At 45.8% G+C, this 26,829-nt stretch overlaps 1 pseudogene; it reads right to left on the bottom strand.

Moving 5' to 3' along the window:
- LOC138467378 (zinc finger protein 850-like) overlaps positions 1-26,829 on the bottom strand; it is a 319,559-nt pseudogene that overhangs the window by 44,180 nt on the left and 248,550 nt on the right.

The raw sequence follows: 26,829 nt of genomic DNA on the forward strand, positions 1-26,829 counted from the left end.
ATTTCAGGACCTAGATCCTGCCTTGTATATATCTACCTACTGTAAATTGTCTGATGTTCCTACTTACCATGTACCTGTATCTAAGCTGAGCATATTCTTGTCTTGTGCGCCCTGATGCCCCAGGGTCTGGCGCGCTCTATAAATAATAAACTAAACAAAACATTGAGGGTGGGAGGGTTGAGATAGCACAAATTCGTTGGGGGCTGGTTTTGGGTCCATCAAGGACTGCACCACATCATATCCCAAGGATAAAAACAATTCTAGTTCTGACAAAACCAGTGCCCTGGTCATTTGTGACAACAAGTGGAGTTTAGCCAGATTTAAACTACCGCTTACTGGAAATTGGTCCGTCGCTATGTCGCAGGAGGCAATAAGTCTCAGGCTAGGGATCTCCCAAAACAAGGCCAGGATTTGAGGTCGATTTAATGGCAGTGAGACTCCATTAGGGAACACCTCGGAGAGGATTAATGTGTGCTTTTCCCGCAGATTTTCCCTAGGCACTTAGTCTCTTTTTTTGCCTTTTTCTAAGAGATCTAGTTGAGGTGCCAACCCTGATCATATATGCTGGTATTCGATTCCCCTTTTGCTCCTTTTTGTTCGGGGTTTACAGAAACCATCGGCTCAGGTGCTCAAGGGGGCGATGCAGAGAAGCTACAGAAGCCAAACTCACCTTTGGAGCCAACTCCGGCATAGTCTGCCCCCTATCCAGGGATATAGGACACATTTAGTCCTTGTTATTATGGCACGATTTGAGCCTTGTTTCTTCTAAAGTCAAGAAGGGGCTCTGTTTTTGATTTATTTGAGAGCCCATTCATTTCCCCAAGTAGGCCGGTGTGCTCATTTGATTTCCAAGGCATCGCGATTCTGCTCTTTGAATATCTGAGTGCTTTGGTTTAGGAGACTGACAGTCGTTTGTAGGCTGTCTCAACTTACCAGGGTTTGGTTCCAGTGGGAAATGTGTCCCCAGTTGCTGTATTTGAAAAATTGGCGCCAGTTGCTGAGCCCTCTTATGTAATCTGTTCTGGCTTTCCACTGGGAGTTCCAATTGCTGCTACTCTGCCTTGGTCCAGATGTTTACCAATGAAGACGTTGGTGGAAAATCTTCCATATAAGCCAAGCTTAAGTCAGCTGGTTCACTCACACACTTTCCATGTCCGAATACACTTCCATGATGCTGTGATCCAAGTTTTTGACAGATTTTCCGGTGGGTTTTACAAACTTGTCAATTGGGCCCTTTATCCCTTCCGCTGAGCCCTTTGTTTGCTTATTTGACTTCTTCTGTTACTCACCGAACGGGAGTGGACAAGACAGGAGGCCAAATCAGCGAGACTATGTGTTGATTGAAGAGCTCGGGTTGGAGCCTCCACCCGAGCCTCCTCTCTATGAGGGAAAAATGACCTTTCTGATGATATGACCCACTGCTGATATGTATGCCAGACAGAGGGACCGATCACCCGAAAGAGCGGGGAGAAAACGCGCCGCCACGGACCCAGCTGCAAGAAACAACACACTATTAATCACTTGGAATAACAGCAACTATCAATAGATGGAGATGGGACAGGATAGTACCTGAACAACCCAGTCCTTGGAGCCTGATACCACAATGCTCTGGTAATCCCTTAGGAAGCCACAGTCCTTTACTCCAGGATACAGAACACAACGACAGTGCAAAATAATAAACTGGGAATGTTAGTAGGGTAACTAGTCCCGGGCGGAACGAGGGACGCACTAGATCCGGGTAGGTGCACTACTGCAAGGCCTCCCCAAAGTGCACTTAAAGGGCGGAATCCGAAACAACCAATGTCCTTGAACAGTTGAGCCAAATGGAAAGATTTGGTACACAGGCGAGCAAGAGGGTAACAGAATCAGCAGGCAGACAGTCCTTATAACAATCCACAAGTCGGTACACGAGCGAGCAGGAAAGTAACAGAATCAGCAGGCAGACAGTCCTTATAACAATCCACAAGTTGGTACACGAGCGAGCAGGAAGGTAACAGAATCAGCAGGCAGATTGGCAGTCCTTAGTTCAAAAGAGGGTTCGTTACCTGAGCACGGAATGAAGGAGAAGGAACAGGAATCCACTGAGCAGAATAGAACAGTAAAGAGGAGCTTCAGAAACAGGGCGATAAGAAGGAACTTAAGCGCCGGTTGTAACATTCAAACAGAAGCAGCGTCCTCCGGGCTGCAGCCGCTTAAATCAATGAGGAGGTGGAGCCAAGTGAGTGGAGACCACGTGATGTTAAGGACTACGAATTCCCTTAGGTTTCATGGGAATCGTAGTTCGGAAACGTCTGGCTGGTGCAGTAGTCGTTAGCCTCCAGGGCATTTTCCACTTCATCAGGAATGGCGCTGCAGAATGCCGAAGAGAACGGCGCAGCGCAATAGTTTTGTCAGATGTCTTTATCCGCAGCCGGCCCTGAGGTAAGTATGAAGTATGAACCCAATTTATGACGATGCAGCTGAGCACCATGTGCTCATGAAATCTGAAATAGCTGAGAAGTGTGACATGATGTGTTAAGCAGAGTTTATGGCATCAGCTGTTATGTATTTAACGTTATCTCCCCAGCCCCCGCTGTGGGAGATCTTTGCACTGCTCCTTAAAGAGTATATACTCGTTTGTGACACGCTGGGTGGATTGAGCAAGTCAGTACGGAGGAAGAAAATACAAATAAACGCTCACTTCTGTTTACAACCTTCATATCGATGCAAGGAGCGCTAGCTACGCTAAGAGTACAAGAACCATTTAGCAGGCACAGCGTACCTGTGTGACTCACTTTACTCACCAGCAAGTGCTCCTTCTCTCCCCTGGCTGCCGTCCATTGCCTCTTTGACAACACCAGCTCAAGCTGTCTCCAGGGTGATGTAACTTTTGTTTCATAGAGCAGTGCTGGGAACCAGTAGGAAACACAGTAAACACACTTGCAGCAATCTGCTTTGCTGTGGCTCCAGGTTTTAGTGTGGTTGCTCTGCCTTCACACAGATGGAAGCTGTAGAACGACTCAGTTTTGGACTGTCAGTGTAGCGCTCCAGTAACAGTAAACACAGTCGAAGCACTCCCTGGTCTAACTGTTTTAATTTGTTGTGTCCATTGATCATTTTGTTACTTAAGTTCCTATTTTCAGAACCTTGATTGACATTCTTTTATTTTGACACCACTGCACTATTGCCTGTGTTGCATCTTTTTCAGCTCACACCCCTCCTGAAGATAAAGCCGATCCTCAGGCCACGTCAACAAACGAGGTGAAGGTGCGGTACCTATAAGGCTCTGCCCGTTTCACCTTTAGGATTTGGATCACTGCTGGTTTAGTAGCAATGTCGGGCCAAGTAGACGGTTTAGCCAGCACTCATCCCTGTACTCATGCAGAGGATTCATTTCTTCACAGCCATGAAGAGCCATGGTACAGTCGGTATCATAAATGCAGCTTGTATGTTAGGTACTGCCACATACCATGAAATGATATATATAGGTCATTCGTAACACGCCTGTACACAAGTGTTTCTATAAATAACTCCCTCAACTCTCAGCCTTGCAAGTTATCAAGGTCCCCCAGTCCATTCTTGCCACCCCAATTTCCTGCGCTCTACTCCCCTCCCCTCGATGACAGTCTACTACTGCTCTACTAAAGATCAGTGGCACTCTCCCCAACACACTTACACACCCCCTTCTCATTTTCACCAATCTCTTTTTTACCCCCACTACCGTAGCAGGAAAAGCACTAGTCCTTTGGCCTGCTGACACTTCCCATGCTTCTTTCGATCCATTGTCACCCAGGATCAGTTAAGGTGGCGACACCCCTGCCCTCACATGTTCAACATGTTCCGGTTCACTGAAATCTTCCTAACTTACAATAGGTTGCCTGCTGTTCTACTCTGTCACTACTTCTGATGGGGGGGCGGTATAAGGGTAAATACATAACAGCTGATGTGTAAACCCTGCTTAACACGTCATGTCTCACTGCTCCCTATTTCAGATTTCTTGAGCACATGGTGTTCAGCTTCATCGTCATAAATTGGGATGCATGACTCAGCAGCACCCTCACCCTAACACATTAACACCCGAATCCCATGTGAATTCCACAGTGAAACAGCACTCGCCCATGCTTCAAACCTCCTCACCACTCCCACCAGTCTCTCGGATTTCTGATGCCTTCTGCACTGTTGCCAACTTCTCCTTCCTTTTTGACTGTAGCATCTCGGCTTGCAGGGTAGTGCCTGTTCCTGTATTGCTACCTACTTACTGAAATGCCAGTTTTTCTCCTCCTGGGATGCCACAACATCCCCTTGATCCCCTCTATCAGATGAGTTCCTTAAAACTCTATTCTTTGAGCTCTACTAGTTCCTCTTTACATCCAGCTCCTAGGCAAGAGCGTCTCCTGATGGGGGTTCCCTTAGCAGCTCTTATCCAAATACTTTTATTGTTCCCTACTTTACCCAGAACTTCCCACAGCACTGATTACCTGTGTAAAATTCACCATTGCACGACAATTTACCACCCGATACTCAATTTCTCCAAAACTCAGGTCATCACCACCAGCGCCTTTGCTCAAATTTTCCTCTCTTTCCATCAGCCATGACAGGCTCACATTCCCCATGACTGGGAACCCAGAGTGACCTTTCTGACTCCAATAGGAAAACAGATGGATTCTGGGTGGGCACACTGTTTTATGCCCTGAATGAGGCAGGAGGTTGAAACATGTTTAGGTATGAGTTCTGTCAGCAGGTGGAGCACCTTGATGAGAAAGCACTGGGACAAGGAACTGCTACTCTATTTTATTTTATTCATTGTTTGCTTGTTAGGTGCTTATACAGCAAATTATGTCTGTTTAAAAGCACTCACAGGGCAACAGAGGGGGTGGGGGGATATGGGATTGAAGTACATTAAAAACACAAATATAAATATAGCGGGGGAAGGAACGGTCGAACCTACGATGCCTTGTGAATATTCAGAACGTGCAAGTGCAGGAAGAGGGCAGAGGAGTAGGTGCTGGGGTGTCCGTGCTCATGGGTTTCTATATGGAGGTAATGCAGACTCCCGTGCAAAACAACACCAGAGGAATCACTGTCCCGTGCAAAAAAAAACACCAGAGGAATCACTATCCCGTGCAAAAAGCACAAGTTATGTGATTAATCTGATGGTATCATCACTCCTTTACCAGGGGTGATCTCCTCCCATGTGGCCAGTGGATGGCCGTCGCTACCTGAACCTGACCCTGGGGGCAGTTATATGAGGGAAGATCACATGGGGGAGATAGCCTCCAGGAGATGGTTATGGTGTCATTGGGTGAGACATGGTATCCCCATTTCCTTTCTGAAGATACATCTGAAGATACATCTCCAATTCCCCATAGCCTATTGTAACACCTTCCCTCTTTGCCCCATGGAGAGTAGTACAAATCTTGTTACACCCCGAAGGCCACCTCTGAAAATCTAAATGGCCTTGTAAAATTACAAAACACTTTTTCCAACTCCACCTACTCTTCTTCCAAACGCAGTTTGCCTTTAAAACTCATTGCAAACATTCCTACAGTGTATTCAGGAAGGCACCACTATTCCCACAACACTGGGATGAGGAAGAGGAGTAGAGTAATGCAGAGCACAGGTATCCACGAGCACAGGCGGCACTCTAGTGGCAGCAAGCACACACCTGTGTCCTGTAAGGAAGGTATGGCATCAAAGTAAGACAGACACAAGTGTTCACAGTTCAAGGGTGTTTATTCAACTGTAAAAAAGGGGTGAGATAAATGCCTAATCTAAACCTTAATCTAAGATGGGAGAAAGCTAAAACTATCAAACAATAATTATACAGTCCTAGTGGAGTCTAGTCAAATAAAAAGGGCCTATACTAAAATAAAAAAACTATTGCCAATCCTTACCGCTATGCTACAAAATAGTATGGGATAATGTTCACAAGAAAAGTAAGAGTGTTCACAAAATGATAAGTCAGCATGCCAAAGCCGGGGTCTCCCTTCCCCACATGTTTAGCACAGGACAAGGCGGGACTCTTGAGCGCAGCACACTTTAGGGTCTTTCCAGCAGGAGCTTACAATTCCTTTCCACAATATCAGGGCCTTCTGTACCCAAGTCTAGCTCATGCAAAGTCTCTTGCTTCAAAGGGCTTGACAGTTAATCACAAAACAAAAGTTCCTTCTGTTAATCTTCACGTCGGGCGATTATTCTTCACCCTTGGATCTCCCTCAGCCGGGAACTGATCCTTTTCTCAACGTAAGCTCCCTCGATCGGGCTCAGACCATCAAATCACTGTGGCATCCCTCAATCGGGTTCATGCTTGTCATCACAATGTTCACGGTTATCTTACTACTTACCCAATTTGCGGGCATCCCACAGTCGGGTTCATGTTTTCCAATTATAACAGTTCACTTCATTTTCACAACGTGTCAAAGACTTTCGACTGTACGAGGGATTTGGCTTGACCCTTGTATGACCACTTTGACACTTCACCCTGGCCTCCCTAGGCCTCTTGGTCTCTGTAGTTTCACTATGAGAAAAAATGAGAAAACCCTTGCTAGAGAACAATGCTCAAAGGCAAATATATGATTGGACTAGTTCAGGTATTTGGGCTGGTCCAAGAGGTTCAATAACGGAGGTCGGTCTGCTTAGTGGCAGGTCCAAACAAGGAGTCAAAGAAATGTACAAAGTGCTCACTGTGTTCAAAGGAATTATGTACAAAGAATTCAAAAAAATCCAAAAGCAAAGATTTATTTACTCATACAGACTAACATATAGTGCGTAAATTATAAAACAATGCTGTGAAATACAACATACAGATGTAAAAGCAACAATATTACAGAATGACATCAAATAACATAGAAAAAATGTAATATATACAACTTGGTGAGAATGGAGACCTATATGTTGAGTATACAGGTAAAGTTCAACAATTCCATTGTTGTAAGACAGTATGCAAGTCCTTATAGAACTGTGAATGTTTTTTGTGAAAACAATCCAAAACTGAAAAATTCGAAAAAATTGGAAACAAGAGGGGCTAAGGGGCTACCCAAACTACAAAAGAAAATCCTCATTCATTGGGGATTTCTTGTTTCTAATATGTATTTCTTCTGATTATGACAATGAATGTTCCAGGGTCATAGAAAAAACTAGATATCTATTAAGCCTAGATATCTTTTAAGCCCCTGTATTCGATGTTCCTACTGGAGGATTTGTACCGGTAGGGTCAAAGAAGGAAGGACCAGAAATGGTGTCCTGGATTTGCTGATCTGTGAAACTCTAGGACTGACTTTCTGCCAAGGCAGCTAGGGGAAGAGTAAACTATGTTAATAAATGTTATCACGCTCTGTGGAGTTGGTCCAGATACTCAGAGGCCTCAGGAGTGGTTGAGAAACCGAGAAAGTGTAATTATACTTGGGAGAGAAAATTAGTATAAAGCTAGAAAAACAGGGGCAAAGGACTACAGTTCGTGGTCATACAGACCTAGGTCCTAGTGAGATATAAACAGGAACCCTAAAGCAACAAGGTTGCCAAAATTGGTAACAAAAAGAACCCGTAGGGTAATAGGGTTGGGCTTGGTTCGGCAAGGGTACTGAGCCGCAAAATATAACATAACTCTGTAGTTTCACTAAACAAAAAGTTCTTAGTTCAATACTTTCTCTTTCTTTCAGAAGAGGGGTACCAGCTTGAGTCTTTTGAACGAGCACCCATGTGGCAGCGGATCACTCTGTTGCTGGTACCGATTTCACTCACAAAAGACCTCTGTCTATTATCTTCACGTACAATGTTGCCAATGCAACCTTGAGCCGAACACAGTCTATGTCTCACTGGCTGTGCTATAACCGTTGGCGTTTCCTTCGGCGCTGGAGTCAAGGACGGTACCACAATGGCAACCACTTCTCCCAGCCCTGGCAATCAGTGCGAAAGGTTTCCACGTACCGCTGACATCCAACACCACTTGCCAGCTATGATTCCCAGTCTTATGTTTCCTTTCACGGAGGCTTCGCAGGTCTGGGTTGAAAAGGGCACGGGTAATTCCCTCCTGGTCGTCCTTTCAGATCTCTAAGCCTTTCTCCTCTGTTTTAAATGCCGTCCTGGAATGTCTGCTTCCTCGTGCATTCAGCCTTCCTCAAGTGTGCTCTCATGCTCCGCCTTTTATCCCAGTGGGGAAGGGAAAGGGCAGTAAGGTGTGTATAGTTATCGGCAATTGCCTGACTCTGCCTGACCATTGTGCTGGGACAGGTCAGGTAAACCGCTCAGGTGTTAGTCCATTGTCTTTCACAGTGTGAGAAATTATTCAGGTTGGAAAAGGGGGCAGGGTAGAGTTTCTACGTATCTTATGGGGTAGGATGGGGAAAAGGTGTCATAAGGAAAGTGATCCTGCATCTCACCCTTCAGTGTCTCACTTCCTCTCCCCGAAGCCCCTCCGGCACCCCATCCAGGTGATCCTCCCGCAATGGTCCACCCCCAGGAACTGGATCCAATAGCAATGGCCTTTTCCTGGGCACCTGGATGACAGATACTCGGGCACTAGCGGGCGAGACACCTTTAGATTTCTCACAGTCTGGGACATTTAAATCACTGAAGCAAGAAACACAAGCAGGCTGTAGGCAGGAGGGAGTTGCTTGTCTCAGTGCAAAGTGATATCTGGAAGGAAGTTGGTGAAGCTAACCTGTTCAGGAACCTGATGGGAGAAGGCTGCTATAATCGGATGAGACAGCGAGAATGTCAAAAGCCAGTGGAGGGCACCTGGGCACTTGCTGGCATTGGAGCACAGCGCTTTGCTCACTGGAATCCCAAGCGAAGCAGACAAGCACAGCAGAAGCTTCAGGAAGCATGTCACAAGCAGAAAGCAGCAGGAGACCATCAACAACGGACCGTAGATGAAACGAGATGCCATCAAGAACCGGCGTGTCCATAAAGGGACAGAGAAAACCAGGATGTATTGGTGGCCGCACCAAACTTAAATTACTTATAGCAAAACCAAGAAAGAGAGAAAAGGAACGGTTTCTAAAACCAGAGAAAGACTGAAGGAGCAGTTTTCTAAGAGATACTTTCAAGTTTGTCAATGCATACTGCAAGCATATAAGAGACAAAGAGACGATATATAAGAAACCAATTATTTTAGCCAAGGAGGCAAAAAAGCAGAACCACCAAAAGGTGGGAGAGTGGGTAGGAGTTCACATATGAAAAGCCCTGGCAGGAGAGTATACCAGGTATCCGAATCACACATAAGAAGGAAGCCAACAAGTTTGAAGAGAACGTTTGTTGTTGACCCAATGCAACGCCAAGAACTGTTCTTCGCACCTGGGAAAGACGGTCTGACCAATCAGAACCCACCTTTCCTGGGCGAGATTCTGCCTTCACTGCCCGCAGATCCGGTCCCATAACTTTTAATGGCCGCCGTCATCCCACCTAGTCCATCTTCCATTTTAAGGGCGGCCGCCATTTTTTATGTAATTTGTTTTCTCGGTCAGGAGATGCGCTCACGCGGAGTGCATCCCCAGTCAGGCACAAAAAAAAAGCTATCCATACACTGGTTTAACAGGACACAGCTCGGGCCTACAAAGCTCAGGCTGGTGGGCTGTTAAACGCCACATCCGCCCCGGCGGCAGGGTGTGAAAAATATATTTGTAACCCAAAAAAAAGTGATGAAGAATACAGGGGCAGGGAAGAACGCTCTCGAGCAAGGATGCCCATACTTGAAAGACTACTTTTCGTGGGAGTTATACATTTTTCCTTTCTTTTGAACATTTATAAAACACTCAATGCCAATGACATCCTTTTCACCTTTGAATTCATTTATTTAGAGTGTGAGTCTCAGAATAATACTTTGGACACAGGATGGTTTTGTTTTGAACTTCTGACACCGACAGACACTTAGTTTTGAGTTTAGGTAGGGTAACTACGCTAGTGCAGGGACAGCAAGGCCTTTTCCAAACTTAGTTGTTATTATAACAAAAGTCTTCAACTAAAATCCTGTCTAACTTGTGTTCCAGTATCATTCCTGACTCCTCAGTTATCACAATCCTATGGAAAAGAAAGTTCATCCATCACTTTTGTCGTAAGAAAAGTGACAGGTCATGCTATCAAATGTTTATACAAAGACAGGAAATGTAGAATGTGGGCTTAATTCACTGGATTGATTACTCAATGTTGTATCAATCCATTGATTTGTGAACACATTTATCATAAATTTCTCAATTTTTTCTTTATTGCCATATCTCATTTAGCTGAGGGTTAAGGTATGGAAGGGCATGCCCTGCAGATTTTAACACCAGCACCTCCTTCTCTTTACCCCACCTCCTCTGTCACGACCAGCTCCCTCCATGTTCACCTCTTTCCCACCAATCCACTGAACCCATTACCACCTCCTTCTTTCACTCAGTGTATGAATCCCGGTGGGAGACTTTTTACATTAGACATGTAAGTTTATCAAAGACCAGCTTGATTTTGTAGACATTGATGTCCACTGTTCCTTCTTGGAATTTAGAGAACAGCTGTGAAATCATTACACCCACAACTCTTTCATTCCAGACAGAAAGGCACCATTTTATTTCCAAATTTGCATGAGTTTTATGGTTTCCCAACACAGTGGATAGTTCTATTCCACTTGCCCTTTCTACTCTATTGACAAAATGCAACTTATCCTATGAGGGCCGATAGTTATTGATTCAACCACTGAGTCTTTAACCTTTTCCAAACTGTTGGTGCCCATTAATTTGCAAGTTTTCATAGGATGGTTACCTAAACACAGAAGGTACAGTCCCCCTTCTGAATATTCTAGAAGGGATGCATTTCAAACTGCAGTGATTGAACAATCATAATCAGCCATCGTTCGTGTGAGCACTCACTTTGACATCTGTGCAGAGCCTGTCGATGCAGGTTCGAATCCCGGCAGGGCCAAACTCAGCTTTTCATCCTTCCGAGGCCGATAAATGAGCACCTCACACCATGGGTAATAATAAGCAGCGGTCCGATACCTGAGGGTTCGTAGGGCTATATAAATGCTAAATTATTATTATTATTATTAAATAGACCCAGGCATGCATGTTTTGTCAGGTGCCTAATAAGGTGACTGTTCCGACTGAAGCATTTTCCACATTTAGTACACCGATAAGGTTTCTCACCCGTATGTTTTCTACAGTGGCGAATAAGATCTCTCTTCCCAAAGAAGTTCTTCCTACATTCACTACATGCCCTCTCTCATGGCAGATAAGAACATCTTGTGTTCTGAAGTATTCGCCACATTCACTACACTTACGAGGTCTCTCGAGGACTGATGATAAATAAGACCTCACTTATGGCTAAACCATTTCCCACACTAAACACAGTTATGAAGTTTTTCACCTATGTGTGTTCTCTGGTGGCTAATCAGACGTCTCTTCTGAGTAATTACTTTCCCACATTCCATGCACTTGTAAGTTTTCTAACCTGTATGTGTTCTCTGGTGGCGAATAAAATGTCCGATGTAAGCAAACCCTTTACCACATTTATGGCACTCATAAGGTTTCTCACCTGTATGTGTTCTCTGGTGGATAGTAAGCTCTCCTTTTGTATCAAACCCTTTCCCACATTCAGTGCACTCATGAGGTGTCCCACCTGTATGTCTTCTCTAGTGTCTAATAAGATGCATCTTCCTAGTAAACCCCTTCCCACATTCAATGCACTCATATGGTTTCCCATCTGTATGTGTTCTCTGGTGGCGAATAAGAAGTCCCTTCCGAGCAAACCCTTTCCTACATTCAATGCACTCATACGGTTTCTCACCTATATGTGTGCCTTGGTGGCTAATAAGATGTTTCTTCTGAGCAAACCCTTTCCCACATTCAATGCACTCATAAGGTTTCTCACATGAATGTTTTCTTAGGTGGAGAGTAATATATTGCTTTTGTGCAAACCCTTTCCCACATTCAATGCACTCATACGGTTTCTCACCTATATGTGTGCCTTGGTGGCTAATAAGATGTTTCTTCTGAGCAAACCCTTTCCCACATTCAATGCACTCATAAGGTTTCTCACCTGTTTGTGTTCTCTGGTGGCTAATAAGATGTCCCTTCTGAGCAAACCTTTTCCCACATTCAGTGCACAGAAACAGCTTCTCACCTGTATGTGTTCTCTGGTGGCTAATAAGATGTCCCTTTGTAGCAAACCTTTTCCCACATTCAGTGCAGACATGTGGTTTCTCACCTTTTTGCATTTGCTTGTGGCAGAGAAGTGTATCATGCAAATAGACGCCATTATCAAATTCTGTGCACTGATACATTTTTTCACCTATGTCCTCATGTGGGCAATAAGTATGTTCTTGAGATGGCAATTGTTCCCACATTCTGCACACGTGTACAGTTGCCTGCCAGTTTATGTTGTCAGGTGCTTAATGACATGACCCTTTTCACTGAACTTTTTCCAAATTCAGAGCAAATGAGAAATGCTTTTATTACTGCACATAACACAATGTCATTTTCGTGCTAAATATCCCTCTCCACCAGAATTGACAGAATGAACAGGCTTGGTTACTGGATGTTACCACAAAGGTGTTGCGTGGATGGAAGCCATCATGTTTCCAACAAGCTTCTCAATCCCAGTTCCTGAATACTCTGAAAATACAAATGGACCCCAAACTTGCACACTTCTAAGATGCATGGAAATTGCATATTCTAACAATGAAGCTTTTCACTGCGATAGTCCAAGGAATCTATCACTGATGTTGCATATCTGGGGCATCAGTCACCTATTACCATAAAAGGAGATGCACATTATTAGTTTCAACACGTTCACAATCGCAGGCAGCACATGTAATAAGACTCTACTCAGCAGTAGTGATGTTAACTCGCGTAGTAACTTATACAACTCTGAAGTGCCATCTATTGGGGAAAGGCACCCCAATAGGTGGCAGAGTAGTGGTGCTCCAATGAGAACATTTAACAGGACTGAGGTAACACGCAGCAGGAATAGTGTGATTCATTTTTATTTAGAAAATGTTAGCATCCAAAAGATCAGGGAAAAAACAATTTTAAATGGATATTTTAATCATCAGTAACATGTATATACGTTCTACTACTTTATTTATTCAGTACCTGGAAGCTCCCAATTTCAATATACACATGATAAAGGAGTTTGACACTAGGTCAGCTGTTTGCCACCAATCGAACACCTGCTTGACCAGTCCATTGTGTAACCACTGATGACTTGTGTATTGGCCCAAACATAAGTAATATAACCAACAGCACCATCGAGGAAACAAGGACAGAATTGTGATTTAAAGGGAAAGCGCCAATCTCTTGCCACAGTGAGAATGGCACACGCCACGCTGGCACTACATTCAAACATGGACCTTAAACCTAGATAAACTCCAAACCCATTCCTCTCCCCCATGTGAGAAGCCTGAAGGGTTCTCCCTAGCTAGTCCCCGGTGATTTGTCATCCAGCTGGCCAGGACATGGCCATCGCTATTGGATCCAGTTCCTGGGGGTGGACCAGGGAGGGAGGATCACCTGGAAGGGGGTCCTCGAGGAGTGGGACACCGACGGGTGAGATGTGGTATCCCCCTTCCTTTGTTACCTTTTCCCTATCCTCTCCCATCGGACATTCCAAACCTCTGACCCCCCTCACCCTCCTTTCCAACAAAAACACTTTTTCACAACACAAAGGACAACGGACTAACACCAGAGCTGTTCATCTGACATGCCCCAATACAAGTGTCAGGCAAAGTCAGACAATTGATCAGAATCACACACACCTGACGGCCCTTTCCCTGCCCTACAGGGGTAAAGGTGGAGCCAGAGAGCACAGTACGAACACGGCACACAGCACAACGAGACAGCTAATCAGGCTCAGCAGTCAGTAATCGAGAGGGTGGCGAGGAGAGAAGTGACCATGCCCTTTTCGTCCAAGACCCGTGGAACCTTTGTGGAGGAGAGCTTAAGACTGCGAACAATAGCACAAGTGTATTGGACATAGATGTCAACGGTACACAGGGCAAGCCTACACCGATAAGCAGGAGCGAGGGAAGATACCATGCCCGTGGTACCAGCATTGACCCCAGAAACGGCCAAAGCCACGCAGTTCATCACAGCCAGTGAGTCAAGGGGAGAATCGAGAACAAACCGGGCTATGTTGCGTGACAGAATTGCAAAATGGAAAGTTTGAACCAAGTTTGAGGAACTGTGAAAGAACTGTAAAAGTGTTAAGAGGAGACCAGCTGCAGAGGGAAACCAGCACCACGTGGGTACTAACACAAGAGACTCTGGCCGATCCCCCTCTGAGAGAAACTACAGATACAAGAAGGCCATACGAGAGCCAGCCGAATACGTCAAATTGGTCATACTGAGGGTGAAGCAAAATCCCAGTACAATCAAAAGACTTCGATCTATAAACTGTGTAAGAGCATGGGAAGTGAATCCCACAGTGAGAGGAAACCAGGGAAGTGAACCCCAATAGGGGCAAAACTCTAAAGTCCCAAGAAACAGAGTGTTGACAGACGTAAAACCCGACAGAGAGATGTCCACTGTGAACTGTTTGAAAAGACATTGAGAAACCAATGGAAGTGAATCCCGCTGAAGAGAGAATGGTCAGCGCCTAGAAGAGGTGGACCCAGGGGTGAAGCCATCACCCTGTGTAAAACTGTGGTAAACAATTGAGAAGGGTCAGCGCCTAGAAGAGGGGGACCAAGGGGTGAACCTATCACCCAGTGAACATTGGAAACTAAACTTCATTTGTTTGTTAAAGGAACATTTGGTTCAGGTTAGTTGATCGCGTCACGCCCCGAAGGCAAGAGACTTTCAAAGGAAACGAGACATGGCTATCGACGGTCCTAAGAACTGCCATTGGAATTGTCGCCTCATCCTGGAGAAGCCTGAGACTGTACTGTGCTCCAGACTCCCATCTTACCCTGTGCACAAAACATGGGGAAGGGAGGCCCAGGCTACCACATCCTGACATGGAGAACACGTCTTTCTTTTCTTGAGAACTATCCCACACCCCTTTTTTTGTATTAGTTGTGAGGTTTGGCAATAGGTTTCTTTGAATAGGCCTTTTATTTTGACACAATGCCACTAGGACTACCTTATTTTTCATTTGATGGTCGACACTCGGTTCCATCTTTTTTAGGTTTAGATTAGGCATTTTTGTCATCAGTGCTTCTGGGTCTATTCAGGAATAACGGCACTAGGTATATTGGAAAATGCATGCCTGCAGCACCACAGGAATGTCACAGGTATGCTGATGACATTTTGTTTAGGACAGTTTTTCTAAAGTCCACACAAGGTGCTTTATAAAATGGTACCTTAGGCAATATAGTAAACTCCAACTCTTTGTATAGACCTGCCCTTCATAATATAGTAGCGTGGACATAGCCGTCAGGACTATTTTAAGAGGGTGAGAGGGTGTAGATAGGTATGAAGAACCTGTAGCATGTATAGGTTCAAAGAACACTGATCCAATAATATATTGTAAACATAATGGTTTATTGTACAGATACACAGGCAAAGATAATTCTTTAGAAAGGTAAGTACTATTATCATTCATAAACACAATTATAACATCCAACACAACACTTATGGTATGCAAACCATAAATATAAACCTTATTTAAAATAGCAGTATGCAGTTTAAGGTAAGTAAACCCTATTGGTAAACGTTCACACTTATCCAGTCTCAGGAATAATAAAGTAACACCAATATTGTAACAAGTAAGTACCTGGCCACTTTTATACATCATTCTCACGTAGGAATAATACAATTATACCAGCAACCGAACAGGTAAGCACTTGCCAACATATATAACATCTTTCAGGAATGATACAGTCATACCAACATCACTTTTCAGAATAGTGGAACACAATTCTAAGGTAAGCAAGAACGTATGAACTAATTTTCAGAGGGGCAGTATTAACTTCATGGATAAGTAAGAACTCGGGATATACATTTAGAATGGCAGAGAGCAATTCAAGGTGAGTGAAACCCCTATTGGGAGACTTCTACACTTACTCAGTTTCAGGATTAATAAAGTAATACCAACTCGGTTACTTCCTAGAATAGTGGAACAATTCAAAGGAAGATAATTACTACCTACCTTGCGGCCCTACACTGGAATGCCCTCCCCACTGCCCTACGAGCTGAACCTTCTCTGACCACCTTCCGCCAAACCTTGCAAACCACCCTGTTTGCTTGATTCTCTACCGTTTCTCATGTACACCCGCCATATGTATATCGGGCCTGCATGCATAGTATGTGTTACACCTATGTGCCCAATGCTGTCACCTATGCATAATGCAACTAACTTTTCTGCAAGTAACAGCGCCACAAGGCCCTTGGGCTGCCTGCGCGCTATACAAAAGTAAAAAATAAAAAAATAAAATAAATCATTAGTATTGTATACTTTTCAGAATGACAGTAAGCAATTCACAGGTAAGAACTGTGCAACCTATTCTATTTCAGAGATGCAGTTACAGCACTAACACCTTTAGCAAGTAAGTACTTTGCAACACTTTTATAATTTCTAATCAGGGTCATATACTTTGGAAGTCCTTCCCTATTTTAAGGCACAAGTGATCTCAGAGGCAGAAGCGGGCACTGGAGGTCTAGTGGCAAACAGTAGGCAGGTCAGGATAGGCACAGATGCAGGAAAGTCAGAGTACCAGAGGATTTCTCGTCCAACAAGCAAGTATAGACTTCAGAGTTAGTAGAAAGTATTCTAGGACTTCGTAGAAGGCTCCCTAGATGCGTTCCAGCGTTAGGCCTCAGCGAACGGTATAGGCTAACTCCCAAACACACAAATCACTCACTCGGCCACACAGGAGCGAGACAAGACTTTAGGTAAGTACTGACCCCAGCCACACAGTACCTCAGCAGTGAAGCGCTTGCAGACCGACGCCTTCATGATGAAGCAGCACAGGACCCAGTCTATGGATTCTTGGTGGTTGTGACAAAAGAATGGACACTGGATGGGAACTTGCAGCAGCAGATGACAGAAAGGGCTCCCAACGAATGATTCTTCGGTGCTCGTGCAGCTCTGTGGATTTGGCACACTTTTAAAGGAACCAAATGAAGGACAGTCATCGCTGTTCAGATTCTTCTCGATATCTCGGTCCAGCACTCTGGTGAGGTGACTTCAAGGAGCCAAGTCGTGTCTCTGGAAGTCCCGCAGGAGTCCACCAAAGTTGGAGCAGAATTCATTCTTCAGAGAACATTGCACAGCACTCAGGCTAGAGTTCCCAGGGTACTGGCGGTTTGCAGCCCAGGAAGGTCACAGCTCATCGTGGAATGGCCCAGAATGCAGGTATTCTCAAGACTGATGGACCCCAATAGTCTCTGGATCGGAGTCTTCATCTTCGGGACTCCTCTGTTGCTTCAAAGATGGGGTCAGCACAGGCAGTGGTTACACAGCAGGCATCTCAGCTCGCTGGAAGTAGCTAGAACATTATTCTCCTGTTCTTCTTCAACGGATCTTCTGTTCCAGTGGTCGACTGGTCTTCAGCTCCAAGATCCTGGCCAGATATACAGGAACCCGTACAACTTCTTTGAACTCTCCTTGCAGTTTACAGAAAGGGGCAGGTGGCTGTCCAATCTGGACAGCCAGCCCCCAGAGGGAACTGGGGTCTCTCAGGCACACCAGAAGACAAAGATGAGCAGTGTTTCGGACTCCTCCCTCACTTCCTGCCTTTACAGACATGCTGGAGCCTTGGCAGGCTACACAAAGGGCTCCTGCCAAAGACAAAAGAACACCCAGCTACTCCTCTACCCAGAAGGACAGAAGGTCCAAGATAGGACAAGCACACTAAAAATGGCATAACAAAAAGGGTGAATAAAGAAAGAAGTCACCATTCCAACAGAATGGCGACCCTTCTGTGCATTATCATGGCTGGTTGTACAGCCTGCGTGCAGTAATTACAAAAAAGTCAGTAAACTGCCACCAGCCATAATAGTAAGCTTGTCACTGTGACAGAAATGTTACAGAACAGTGATAAAGGGGATACCATGTATCTCCCTAGCACTCCACATAAGGTGGGGTGTGCTGATCTCACAATATTAAATGCAAAGGGGAAATGGAAACCTCTCTACCCTTGAGAACATCTGTTTTGCAAGGTACGTCAAGAGAAAATAAAAAGGGAAGCCCAAGGGGCCACCCAGCAACACTGCACAGAAAGTGCTGTGTGCTGCAATAATACATTGTAGATGCCCACAAAGTTATAGGAAAGGATAGATCCAAAAACACACTGTGGAGAGCCAGAAAAACGGCACCCATAAAAAGAGTAAAAGAAAGGGTGAGTGGGGAAAAATGTTACCACTCACTCAGGAACATAGGAAAAGAATTCCAAAGTCCAGCATGAAGTGCTAGGGGTCTCACAGGGGAGGGAGATTTAGCATAGAAATGATCATCTAACCCAACAGTCTTGCGTGCTGGGTAATGCCATCAGGGCGGCCCTCAATGTCCCAAGGAGATCTCATATCTCTGACACAAGACACAATCTACACTGGCTCCCTGTTGCACATCGCATATCACTCAAAACCCTTGCATTAACACACAAGGCCCTGAACAACTTGGCACCTGCATACTTGACCAATCGGTTCACGCGACACACAGCAATCAGACCGCTGAGGTCTGCCCATGTACACACTCTGACTATACCTAGTTACAAGCTTCAGACAGCTGGGGGAACTAGCTTCTCTGTCCTCGGGTCCAAACTTTGGAACACCCTGCCCACCACTCTCAGAACACAACCATCTGACCACTCCTTTAAGAACAAAACCAAATTTTGGCTTCACGAACTTGACGGCTCGGCCTCTTCTTCCTAAACTAAAGCCTTATGGGAATGCTTGACCTTCACACAACTATCCACACACCAAAATGCATTGCACATATAGCCTCTTCTGTTGGCAAACGCTTTAGTATACCAAATACGCCAGGAATCTCTTGTAACATCACTATTGGTTGGTTCTCTGTATACTCTGCTTATCTATTTATCTCCGTAAACTGCTTTTGTATTCCCATGTTTGGTCCTTTCCCCACGGAAAGCTGTTTTGATTGTATGTAACCATTACCTTCTATTATGCGCCCAGATGCCCCAGGGCAAGGCGCGCAATACAAATAAAATAAATACAGGAGATGGGAGGGGGTCACCCGCGTCACCCCGAAACCAATTTCTGTATCAAAAAGGAAAGAAACACTGCAAGTATGTTTATTACTGCGGTTCTCTCAGGTTTATAGCAGATAGTTAAAGGCTTTGCTAAATCTCTTTGCTCAATGGCTCATTAAATGCCACTAAAATGATCTAATCAGTTCATCATTCCGGTCTTCCTACTGTGCGCATCTCCTTGCGTGTTCGGAGTTAGGAAGCTGTTCTCTCCTTTGTTTTTTATAGTCTGTTGTTGCCTGGTTGACGTACAGATCACGTGACAGATGTCATGCTTTCATATTACGTAACCCTTGCGAGTCTCTCAAACGCGCTGGAAAACCTTCCATGTACGCCTCCACCATCTCGGAGTGGACTCGTGTAATGAGAAAACAATTCAACATAGTTTATATATAACTCCATTACTTTAATGTCCAAAGTCTATCCCATGCTGTTGAGCATTTTCAGGAGGTGGTAAATGGCCTCCAGTCTATATCTGGATATTGTTTGTGTATTTCTGGGAAGTGTTAAATGCCCTCCAGTCTAGATCTGAATGCGGTTGAGTATTTTAGGGAGGTGGTAAATGCTCTCCACTCTAGATCTGGATGTAGGATCATAGGTAAAGTCCTCTGGTAAGTACAATTTGGTTTTCTTCTTGTAGTGAGACCTCTGTTCACAGATGGTACCGTGCATGGCCTCCTGTTTATTTGGTTATTTGTTTGAACTTATAAAATTCATGATAGATTATAGGGGGCTATGTGGGCCATCACCTGGTTCCTGAATAGAAATCAGGAAAGCATAGGGTAAAGTCCAGATGCAGGGCCCTATTCTCAGATAGGTATCGTCCTAAGTGTGTAGGATCGCCAAGTCGTGCCAATGAATTGTTTCATTTAGACCCTGCATGTCAATATGAAGTCTAACAATCCACTTCTGCTACTTCTTAAGAAGAATGGCTCCAAGTTTACTGCCTCTCTTTGGCATCTGGATCTTTTCCAGAAAAATTTATTTTAACTGGTATTCTGCATCTTTTCTTTCTACAAAATATTCTATGAGTGGTGCCATGAGTTTCTTTGTTCCGATACAAGTTTTGTGCTTGATGATTCTTTTCTTAATTGGTCTCAGTGTCATCCTTATGTATCTTAGGTTGCATGGACGTGTTATGGTGTATATAACATACATACAACATACATATCTGCAAGACTATGCGCCTGGTTTGGTGTGTGTAACAGAAACATGGTTTTCTGCTGCCTCTGGCCCTGATATGGTGCACATTTTACCTGAAGTCTACTCTATTTTACACATTGATCGCAATGCCAAACAACCTGGTGATGGCGTCACCTTCATTTTTAAAAACAACCTCATTTGTTCAATTTTACCTCAGACTCTGGATATAGAAATGGTATCTATGTTAGTGAGAATTTTGGCTTCTCCTGTCATGACCACTGCCCCTGGCCCTGGCAATCGGGGCCCCTGGACCACACCATGGTGTCCCTTCAAGGCCCCAAGGGCCCAATCATGTCCCCAAAGACTCTCATGTAGTCAGTCCTGGTGCCTCTGGCGCCAGGCTCCTATGGCAGAAGGGAGAGCTGGAGCTCCCAATGGTAGTGTCACAACATGGATACCCCCACATGGTTCAGCTCCAGAACTGAACCATGCGGTCTAACATTTAGGGTGTGGTCGGGCCTGAAGGCACCTGGGATACCTGCAGGCTATATAAGCCACGCCCAAGCTGGAGAACACGCTTCGCGTTGTTCTGCTCTCGCAGCGTGACGTTCACCATGGTTTGTGAGTTCTTCCTCAGCCGACACCTGCAAGAAGTTGAACACCATTAGTTACTCTTACCTGTTAGCGAGCCAGCTCCGGTCATCCACTCCAGTGTCCCGAACATCCAGCATCTCGGCAAACGCTCGCTCTCTCTCCTGGAAGCTGCAACCTGGGAAAATAGAAAAGCAGTATTAGTAAGCATTTATTCTTCACATTTAAACAACATTCGGAAGGCTCACGCTTACCTGAGTTGAACTTGCTGTTGGTTGATGCCCATTTCGGCCTTTCGACAACCTGCAAGAGAAAAGGGCAAGGCAGATTAACACGCATAATTACTCGACGGTTATTCGAACAACATCTACTCACCGCTCTGCATCCTCTCGGCAGCTTATCACCTGGAACATCGCGGCGGCCTGCAAGAGAGTGACAATACAGGTTAGCACATCGCAAGAAAAGCACATAGCAGCGCGCACCGCGCTTTCACTTACTATCTCGAGCACAGCCCCAGCCAGCACGGCATCTTCAGAACTCCTTCCGCTCCTAAGAAGAGAAGGAAAGACATTAACAGGGGTAATTACAATTAAGGACAAGCTGTCAAAACAACAGACTTAACTGAAGAACTGAGTCGCAGCAGGTCTGGACTCACAGGGCCTGCACCAGTGAAGCAACTCGGTTGCGACGCGCCCATCCACGACGCACCCCTGCACAGAACAGCAGGACGGAGAGCGCACCATACCAAAAACCAAGACTAGATCCTCGGCAGAACAAAAACCTGAGGGAGTGGGTCCAGGTCGGAAGCAGTCCAGCCAGATTGGGTGGCGTCCCTGTGGATACCAGGTGAGCGTTACAGAACGCGAAGCCTCACAACCACAATCCACCCGGGCGTCAAGCATGGAAACCTCAGAAAGCGACCAGTTAGCTCAGGTGCTGGGGCAGTTATGCGCTGAGGTGCATTCAGCCAGGCAGGAGACCAACGCCTTGGGGAGAGAATTAATAGTGGGCAAAGAACAAACTGATGACTTAAGTAGACAACTCCTTCAATCACAGGCTGGACAAGCCCCATTGCCTGGGACCATTCCATCGATGTCAGCACCGCTGATCAATCCGGTGCAGATCACCCTCCCTGGAGCAGTTCCTTTAGCCCCACCGGAGCATTTCACGGGGGATCCTAGGAAGTATGCAACCTTCATGAACCAGTGTCGCCTCCATATTCTTTGCAGATCTGGGGCCTTTCCTAATGATCAATCACGGGTGGCCTTCATGTTGTCTTATTTGAGTGGCAGTGCTGCAGACTGGTCTGTACCTTTCGTTAGTCGGGATGACCCACTGCTACATGACTTTGGGGGCTTCCAGCAGGAGATGGAAAAGCTCTTCGCCCGTCGTACTCATGGACAGGCATTAGACAACGAACTCTTGTCCCTCCGTCAAGGAAACCAAGACCTATGGACATATATAGCGACCTTCAACATGCTCGTGGTTGAAGCAGGGTGGCTGGAGGAAAAGAGAACCACACTATTTCACCAGGGCCTAAGGGGTGAGCTAAAGGATGTTCTTGCCCAAGTAGTGGATCCACCAAAAGACTGTGCCGAGTTTATCAACCTTGTGGCTCAACTTGATCACAGGTTGCAAGACCGAAGAGCAGATCGGAGCAGACCAGACATCCGTCCTATGTTCGTGCACTTTAGGACCATGTTTCACAAGGGGCAGACACTTTCATGGAACCAATGCAACTAGGAGGGGTAAGACCTCCTTTAACCAAAGCTGAAAGGGACAAGAGGAGGGAACAGCAGCTATGCCTATACTGCGGAAAAGCAGGTCATTTCCTCAAGTGGAGTGTCCAGTAAAGCCACCAAGGAGAACCGTAGGAGCGACGGATAAAGAAAAAACAAGTGAGGAGTCGGAAAACTACCAAGCCCGGCAAATGTAGGGGTCCATTTGTCGAGCGTAGAAAGTCAACTACAGACTCCAATTTTGCGTTGCCTGTGATCCTAATCAACCACCAACAGCCGTCTAAGATGCATACGGTAGAAGCATACATCGACAGCGGAGCCGTTGGGAATTACATGGACCAGGATCTTGCAGCAAAGATGGGGCTCTCTCTCTGCCCTAAGTCAACCACTGAGACTGTGACCACCGTAGACAGTACAAAAATCGCTTCCAGCCCAGTATCTAAATGCACAACAGTTCTAACCCTCCTATGTCAGGACGGCCACCGAGAATCTATCGCTTTTGATCTCATCAAGGCACCCCAGTTCCGGTTGATCCTAGGGATGCTGTGGTTGGTCGCACACAATCCGCATATCGATTGGCGTGCAAGGGAACTGGTCTTTTCCGAAGACTGTACACGCACTTGCTATTATAATGGAAGGAAGTCAACAAACACAAGTTCGTCTGTCCAGTAAAAAGCGGCGATTGCCCTAGGTGTGATCGGTACCCTACCAAGTGAATATCAAGACTTTCAAGATGTGTTTCAAAAGGAACAAGCTAACACCTTGCCACCACACAGACCCTATAATTGCCAGATCGATCTGGTACCTGGTGCACAAATCTCTTGTGGTTGAATCTATGCGCTTACAGAACCAGAGAATCAACATTTGAAGTCCTACTTAGAACAATATCTGTCTAACAGTTTTATCCGCCCCTCGAAGTCACCTGCTGCATCTCCCCTATTCTTCGTGCCGAAGAAGGAAGGAGATTTGAGGACTTGCATTGATTATCGCGTAGTGAACCAAATCACCGTTGAAAATCGTTACCCCTTGCCCCTTATTCCGGAATTGTTAGACCAAGTCAAAGACGCCCAAATCTACACGAAATTGGACCTTACAGGGGCATACCATCTTGTCCGAATTAAAAAGGCGGACGAATGGAAGACCGCGTTTCATACCAAATATGGTTTATATGAATACCAGGTGATGCCATTTGGCCTTTGCAATGCCCCCGCCGCATTTCAGTATTTCATGAACAATGTCTTAAGAGAACTGATTGACGTTTGTGCCCTGGTCTATATAGACGATATCTTAGTATACTCGGCCTCAAACAGGACCACGTTCAAGTATGTTTGTTCCGTCCTTACCAAGCTCCGCCAACATCACCTCTATGCCAAGCTCGAAAAAATGTCATTCCACGTCACCGAGGTAGGGTTCCTTGGGTTCATCCTCACTCCAAAGGGAATCCGAATGGATGTGCACAAGGTTGACGCCATTCTAGACTGGCCAGCCCCAAGTTCATTCAAAGGGATCCAGAGCATGTTGGGCTTTGCAAACTTTTACCGCGATTCATCCCGGGATTTTCTCAAATAGTACATCCAATCACATCTTTATTGAGGAAGTGCAACAAAAAATTCCAGTGCACGGAAGAGGCAGAAAAGGCCTTTCAAGAACTCAAGAAGAGATTCACTTCCGCTACGATCTTACGACAACCTCGCCCGGATCTTCCGTATGTGGTAGAAACGGATGCCTCCAGTATGGCGATGGGTGCTGTTCTACCGCAAAGGGACCCACAAACCGGCCAGTTACATCGAGTAGCCTTCTGGTTGCGTACGTTTTCATCACCTGAACTCAATTATGCCATCACGGACAAAGAGCTCCTGGCCATAAAATCAGCCTTCAAGACCAGGCGACATTATCTGCTAGGTGCCAGGCACACTATCACCATGATAACTGATCATCGAAATCTACAATACTTAAAAAGTGCAAAGGCTCAATCCTCACGACAACTACGCTGGGCCCTTTTCTTTGCAGAGTATGATTACGTAATCACGTTTCGACCCGGGGTCAAAAATGGAAAAGCCGATGCCCTTTCGCGCATGGGTACAGATGAACTGGTATACACGACCCCTGATCCCGTGGCCATCATCCCGAGTGACAAACTCCTGGGCATTACAACCACAATGACACAAGACGAATTGCTGCAAAGAATCCGACAGGTGATGTCTCCTGAATTGTTGCAAGAATGGGATTCGCGGGGAGAACACTATGCAGTTAAGGACCAACTACCATACTTCAGGAACCGTCTTTTCTTGCCCAAGAGAGAACTTCAGGAACAGGTCATCTCAGGATATCATGACTCCCTCATTGAAGGCCACCCTGGGATTGCTAAGACCCTAGCCAAAGTGAAACGTAGCTACTGGTGGCCCACGTGGCGTAAAGACGTCATTCAATTTATTATCTCTTGCGGTATTTGTGCACAAAATAAGTCATCTAAGCAGAAACCAGCTGGACTCCTCAGACCATTGGAAATTCCGCCGGCTCCCTGGCATACATTATATCTTGACTTTATCACCGACCTATCATCCAGTCAAGGATACAATACCATTCTAGTGGTTGTAGACTTGTTTTCTAAAATGGCCCACTTCTTGCCATTTAAAGGTCTCCCAAATGCATCTAGCCTGGCGAAGACATTCCTTGAAAACATCGTAAAGCTCCATGGGTTCCTGTTGGTACTTATCTCGGATCGAGGTACCCAATTCGTATCCAACTTCTGGAGAAAATGTTGTTCAATGGCTCAAATCGACATTAGACTATCCACTAGCCACCACCCCCAAACGGATGGTCAAAAGGAAAGAACAAACCAAACACTCGAACAGTACTTGCGCTGTATGCTCCATCAAGTGGAAGGGAATTGGAAAGACTTGTTGTGGATTGCCGAGTATACTTATAATAATTCCCAGCACAGCAGTACTGGACAGACCCCATTTTATACAATATACGGCAGACACCCACGCACGTCCGAACTGGACGTCCCCACAGCTCTGGAAATGCCGGCCATCAAAACCTTACATACCATAATTTTTCAGGCCTTCACAAGAGCCATCGAACATTTACGTCAAGCCAAAGACCGCCAAAAGAAATACACAGACCAGCGTCGTGAAAGGGCTCCCAACTACCAGGTGGGAGACAAAGTTTGGTTGCCATCAAAGCATGTCCCTATAAAAGGGACCCAGACATTTCGCCCACGATACCTCGGCCCTTTCATCATTGATTCTATTATAAACCCAGCTGCAGTTAAACTGGCCCTGCCGACCAACATGCATATTCACCCTGTGTTCCATGTTTCTCTCTTAAAACCAGCTCAGCCTGCCACACGGGTAACCACACCACCCGAAACAGTAATGGTCAGTGGAGAACCATAATTTGAGGTCAAGAACATCCTGGACTCAAAGTACGTCAGAACAAAACTATATTACCTAGTGGACTGGAAGGGATATGGTCCGCAAGACAGGACATGGGAACCCTGTGATTACATCCATTCACCACGTTTAATACAACGTTTCCATCGTGATTATCCCACCAAACGAGGACCAGACAGAAGAACCACCCAAGAGGGGCCTTGGGGGGGAGTGCTGTCATGACCACTGCCCCTGGCCCTGGCAGTCGGGGCCCCTGGACCACACCATGGTGTCCCTTCATGGCCCCAAAGGCCCAATCATGTCCCCCAAGACTCTCTTGGAGTCAGTCCTGGCGCCTCTGGCGCCAGGCTCATATGGCAGAAGGGAGAGCTGGAGCTCCCAATGGCAGTGTCACAACATGGATGTCCCCACATCGTTCAGTTCCAGAACTGAACCATGCGGTTTAGCTTTTAGGGTGTGGTCGGGCCTGAAGGCACCTGGGATACCTGCAGGCTATATAAACCACGCCCAAGCTGGAGAACACGCTTCGCGTTGTTCTGCTCTCGCAGCGTGACGTTCACCACGGTTTGTGAGTTCTTCCTCAGCATTCCGGGCCGACACCTGCAAGAAGTAGAACACCATTAGTTACTCTTACCTGTTAGCGAGCCAGCTCCGGTCATCCACTCCAGTGTCCCGAACATCCAGCATCTCGGCAAACGCTCGCTCTCTCTCCTGGAAGCTGCAACCTGGGAAAATAGAAAAGCAGTATTAGTAAGCGTTCATTCTTCACATTTAAACAACATTCGGAAGGCTCACGCTTACCTGAGTTGAACTTGCTGTTGGTTCATGCCCATTCCGGCCTTCCGACAACCTGCAAGAG

This window comes from Ambystoma mexicanum, chromosome 4q, assembly GCF_040938575.1.
Source record: "Ambystoma mexicanum isolate Mex_15411 chromosome 4q, UKY_AmexF1_1, whole genome shotgun sequence".
Classification (NCBI taxonomy): Eukaryota; Metazoa; Chordata; class Amphibia; order Caudata; family Ambystomatidae; genus Ambystoma; species Ambystoma mexicanum.